Below are 5909 nucleotides of genomic sequence, written 5' to 3'. Positions count from 1 at the left end.
TGCTGTGTGTACCTTGTGTGCACCGCCTATAGTGGTTAAAGCACCTTATTGAATTATTTTTGTTGAATAATGTTATTTGAGGAAAAAAACATTAAGAGTACATACTTTCATCGGGGGAAAGTAGAAGGTCAATGATAGACATATAGAATATAAAAAATCAAGAAGATACTGTAAGTGATCTCTACAATAAAACAGTTTAGTGCCGGATGTACAAAGATATTAATATGAGGAAGTGCAAAACAGACAAACTAATTAACCTTTATTAACACATTAAAGAATACTTTAGGTTAAGGTCTTCTATTAAATAAGAAAAAAGCTTTGGGGGTATCTATCTACAGATAAATATTAAGCCTGACAAAGTACTTAACGTCTAATATATTGCTTTCCTGCAATATTAACTATGTTGAAGCACTTATTTTAACTGATATTATACACATTAATTATACTCTTATGTATGTAGATAGAATAAGAAATGTGCAGAATATGACAGTTTAATGGTGGAGGTATACACACATATTGATAGATGTCTTGTAATGCACTGTTGAGGAACCTGTGACCCAAGATTTTCATTCATTGCATACACTGTAGTTGTGTATATGATATGTCAATAAACCTTAGAAAATCTTGAAAGGGACGTTCAAAATAGCCATTATATACAGTTTTTAATTAACTATTAGTAGAGAATAAAGAGTAATTAATATACTTTATAGAGATCTGCAGATAAATGTTTAGTCTTCTCAAGCACCAACTATCAAATATCTCTCCTGATTGTTGGCACTTGACAATCACCTTTTCCTGAATTTCACTCAGGTGTAACTAAAGTCTGCTGCCTGTGACACGAGTTTCCCCCATCATCCCATCAATTTGAGTAAATATTGTCCCCTTGAAAATCGTTACTGAACTGATTTTGGATATTTGTACTTTGATAACCCTTAATCTGCCCTTCAATGTTGACAATTTTCTGGATCTTCTCGGGGATTCTTCAAGTCACGCCACATGATGTGTGACGTCATTGCGGGCACAGCGCTCCAGCTGCACCGTTTAGAATCCCAGCATCTGCATGTAAACGCACGACGGCGCACACAGCAGCAAGCTCAGACAGCGATGACAGTTTAATTTTGAACGTGCCTGAGAGCTCATATGAGGCTGAAGGATCGGTTTATGTTGTATCCGTTAGAAGTTTATGAATTAGGTGCGTCAATATGGGCGATAATACGGTCATGTCCCGGGACTCTCGACCGGCCCACTTCGGTACCGCTAGTAAGTTGTGTTGGAGTCTACCGGACCAGGTCCGTCCTCCGCGCAGATCGTTTGGATATGGCCAGAGCGGGGTCGCCGTCCGGATCTGCCGATGACCTTTCTTAGTTCTGAGGGGAAAAGGAATTGTGTCCTAGACACTATTCTCTGTTAGCTGTACAAAAACTAGACTTTGCACTCCAATGAATTGTTTCTTCAAATAAGCACTTTATTACACAGTTCAACAAAAATATATCAATCCGTACTATACCACAAAGCGCTTTGGACTCCTTCTTGAGTTCCCACCGTGACAGGCTCGTCAGTGTGAGATCCCAGTTGAAGTGAGTGCCGAATTCTGAATATATCTTTTTCTTTATAGTGTTTGCTGTGAAGCCCCCACCTTTGGTGCTCTCTGTGCTGCAGTCTGCCTTTTCTGCCCAGCAACACACAGTTTTAGCCAAGGTCAGGCCAGGGCCATACTCCCTTTTTCTAATTACCTGTTTTAACTGGTTTTCTCACAAGACAGTTGCGTCTGGTGAGGATCAGGGCCCCACATCTCGTCCTTGAAGATAACAGGATGTAGCCGGCCAGCAGTAAACTTTAACAGCAGTAAACTTTAGCACGTTATTTTTCCACTCAGACAGCTCAATGTTTCCTATAACAGGATTTACTATATCTTATTCACAGTTACTTTTTCCTTATCTTTATCCTTCAATCCCCCTTTTGCCCCATTCTAATGATTGGGGCAACAAAACAACGCTATTGTTTATGTACATTTATGTCAGCTGTTTTAGGCTTCTGTCTCTCTTTCCCACATTCTGCCATACGGTGGTACTGATGGTGCTGTCGGGAAAGTGTCCATTGCTGCTGCTTCTTCTTCGCCTTCCTCAATGTCTGGGTTGTTTTCTAAGGATAGCAAGGCGAGTTGTTGGCCCAGGGGAGTAGAAGGTGCTATGGCGGTACTAATTATTTTGTCCACCATTGAGCGGATACATGGGATGCAGCAGCACCCGCACAAGGTCAAAATTGCTGCAAACACGGCCATTGATATCTTGTGTAGTTTCATTTTGTGGGGAATTTGGATTATTACTTTGGTCAATGATTTGCCTCCCCCTTTCACCCACTATGATAATGATTATTCCAACAATGATGAAAAAACAAAGTGTTAAGGCCAAGCAATAGAGGTGTTGGTTAGGTCCTGAGTTCTTCTTCATCTTCGTTTTTCTTGTAAAAGTTCTTTGGTGTATCAGTGTAGGTGAGTGTCTCTTGTGTGGTGTGTGTATGTGATGCGTGTGGTGTACCGCCTACTTTGGGGGAGCGGTCCCTTGTTGTGCCTCCTCGCCGGCTGTTATCTCCTGGGCTGCCGTTGGTTCTCCTGTTGTCTCCTCCTCCTCGGAAGTTGAGTCGATGTCCACACTTGGGGGTTGGGGGCTTCGGTTGTTTGCCTGATGTTCAGTTGGCCTAGGTCCTGGATGGTGTCAGCGAGGGTCCTGGTACGTGCTGGTGCTTCCACACACCTGCTCCAGTGGTACCACGTGTCCCCCTTTCCTTGTAGGCGGACGGCATGGGATGTCCTCTGGGTCACTCGGTCGGGGCCGGAGAGCCTGGGGTTGACAGTCAGCCTCCTGCGTCTCGGGTCCCCCTTTCGGCGTCAGCAACCTGTGTGGAGAAATCTGATACAAATCCCTCAAGCCTACGCTCCGGGCTCTGGGGCCCTCGGCTGTTTGACCCACCAGTGCGTGGCAACTTGGAGCCTGTTGGTGGGGTGTCTTAAAACAACAGACGTCTGTGCACAGGTTTTCTAAATTAATTGTGCAGCTTCAGAATCTTAATACTTGGACTGTGCCCACTAAATAAGAACCCCAACATCTTTAGGTAAACTAAATAACATATTTCAATAGCTCTGAATTTCTGACAAGCATCTGTATTTATTTTTAAATGAAATCCCTGAGATCCCATTAAAAATCTAAATATGATTTGAACTGCTAATGTTTCTGGTAAAGAAACACACTAATCTTATGGATTCAAAAACAACCAAAATCACAATACTAACAAAGTGAACGGCTTCCTGGTGATACTGCTTTTACACGTCAGTGCTTAGATATTATCCCGCTGAAAAAATGAATACAGAATTCCAACATACTGTCCTCAAATGTCTTTCTATTATGTATTTAGATTAAATGTATATCCCCATAATGACCTCAACAATAAAGTCTATGGCTTTTACTTCTTTACCAGGCTAGTTACATGATGTTGTCCAAATTACATTCTATCTCATTACATTACTATGTTTTAACTTTAACTGTAAATATGTTCTTTCTACATTTCAAACCTTAGTTACTTTAATACCTGTTGACACATTAGTTGACACATTACTCACAGGTCAGCTTCTTAAGTCCATCTCTCTGGTAGCCCCTTGGCCACTGATTCTTTATCTGTGTTACCTGCTATAACTCAATCAATATTAGAGACATGTCAACATTCATCAAACAGTGTGTTATCCCCAAATATGGAGCAGGTCAATTCTAAAACTGTCAATCAATGATCAGATTGAACAATGGAGTTGGGCAGCAGGTTCCTTTCAGTCCCTAAATGAAAAATGTACATTGTAAAGTTTACACTCCCCCTTTTTTACACATTATCTCATGTGTAAACAAAAACCTGTATGGGAAGAAAACCTTCAGGTCATAATGGATTATAAGACAATACCAAACATTTTTCCCAAATGTACATCCATCATTTCCCACAGTAAACACTCCAGTAAGTGTTTCTCTCCATCTTTCAGTCCTAAAAGAAACAGAATCTTCAAATGTCATAGTTTGAGTTTCACATTCTGCGAACCGCCACCTCCTGTGGGAGTGAAATATCAAGTAGGTTAGAAACGGTTTCCCCTTTTGTGCAATGTTAGGAAACCTCTCATTTCACACATTATTATCACACAGAAATAATGTGTTAGTCCAAAACATGCTTGATTAGTCATCGTTTTAAATCATGCAGTTGCACTGATCAGATGCAGACATACACTCACTCACACTGTCAGGTTGTAAAGTCAGGTTTTGGTCAGGTACACCTCAGAGTCAGTCATTGACAGTGCCTTCCCAAGCTACCCTGTCGGTCAGGGTCAAAGGTCAGTTGGTCTTTTTGGCCATGTGTCGTGCCCTGCAGAGATGTTCCAGCACAGGCCAGCATCCTCCGTCTATAGAAATCTGTATATATGGAGCGCCATCATTTATTAATTCACAATTACAACTATAATGTTCAAGATATCTCTGTTTTCCCAAATTCCCTGAAAAGTGTTAGCCAAAAAATGTCACTTCCTTATTGTACTACTACTGCAGTTCATTTACACCTAATCAATATCAACACGTCTAATAGATGTAATTCAGAAACTTGTGTACATCACTATTATCTTGTGTCAAAACATTATCAGGATCTGTAAAGCTCTGCTATGTATTCCATAACTCATTCTATTAATTTATCTTCAATTCTGGTGCACTTAAAGAACAATGTTACCCTCTTTAACAGTGCGTGGAACCCTGGGTGTCCTGAACATGTAACAATCACTCCTTCCCTTCTCAAGGACCTAAAAACAGAAGTAATTTCATCAATGGTTTGTAGCTGAACTTAGGAATCATCCCTCATGGTAGGTATGTTTTTATTTTTTAACATCTCTAAATGTCGGTTAATTACTAACTAAATGAATGTCCATGAGGAGGTGGTGCCGCTAGTCCTCTAAACTCATAATCTGGTGCCGTGCGCTTCCTGTGAAGCTGCAAGTAAGATTTAAAAACCACTGCAGGGTGGGTCGAGTGACCCCTCCTCCCTATTGGTCGTCAATAATATGCACCCTTACTGGGTGATTGAAGGCCCCACATTATTTCCCATTTCAGCCTCAGCCCCCTTTACTCTAAAATTACTTTTTAAATAGGAATATGTAGAAATGGAACAAATATTCAATCTTCAGAAAAGTTCTTAACCAATGTCTATCTGGTGAACAGCCAACATATTTTAAAATGTCAGATGTATACAAATAAGCCTAAATACTCCCTTACCCTCAAAGTCCAAATCTAGACACAAGGTGAACAGTTTTGGTAACGGACAATTTAATCTAAAAACAAAACAAAATTGGACTTGTGTCCTTGTTATTTGTTCTTCAAAATACATTAGCAAATACCCTGCAAAGTATTCGCAACCTAACTAACCCTCCCTAGGATATGAAATCCATTAATCCCTTTACTCATAGTTAGTTTATATGTCTAAATTATTATGTGTGACCTAATAATCAGATGTCTTGTTTGTCAACCAAGAATATTAAACTTTAATCTTTTCAGTATTCCAGACCATCGTTTAAACAAGCAGCCTCCCCTCTCAAACACTAAGCATTAAGGTTTCTACACCACCCCCTGGGAAACTCTTGCACAATTATGCTGTAAAATCATTGCATCATTCCTCCAGAACAATCTGAGACAAGCATGTCTCAAGATCTTGTCATAATGAGCACAGTCAGTGATGCAGCTGTAGTCAGTGGCAGGGTCCCCAAAAAGCTAGGACCGGCCCTGGTCAGTGGGCTCCAAGGAAACTCTCCCTGGCTTTGGGATGAGGGAAGGAATCACTTGGCCGACACACGTTGTCGGCTGTACTGCAGAAATCCCCCAAAACCGCAGTACCTCTTC

The 5909-nt window shown here is 40.8% G+C and overlaps 1 long non-coding RNA gene across 1 annotated transcript; it reads right to left on the bottom strand.

Moving 5' to 3' along the window:
- Positions 1–1442: 1442 nt before the first annotated feature.
- LOC139434829 (uncharacterized) lies at positions 1443–5233 on the bottom strand. The gene is made up of 2 exons (XR_011644135.1): positions 3153–5233; positions 1443–2726 (listed from the first exon to the last, which is right to left on the bottom strand). It is a non-coding gene; the product is annotated as an uncharacterized lncRNA (long non-coding RNA).
- Between the last annotated feature and the right edge of the window lie 676 nt (positions 5234–5909).

Source organism: Pseudochaenichthys georgianus, chromosome 11, assembly GCF_902827115.2.
Source record: "Pseudochaenichthys georgianus chromosome 11, fPseGeo1.2, whole genome shotgun sequence".
Classification (NCBI taxonomy): domain Eukaryota; kingdom Metazoa; phylum Chordata; class Actinopteri; order Perciformes; family Channichthyidae; genus Pseudochaenichthys; species Pseudochaenichthys georgianus.
This window is presented reverse-complemented; position numbering and strand designations above follow the sequence as displayed.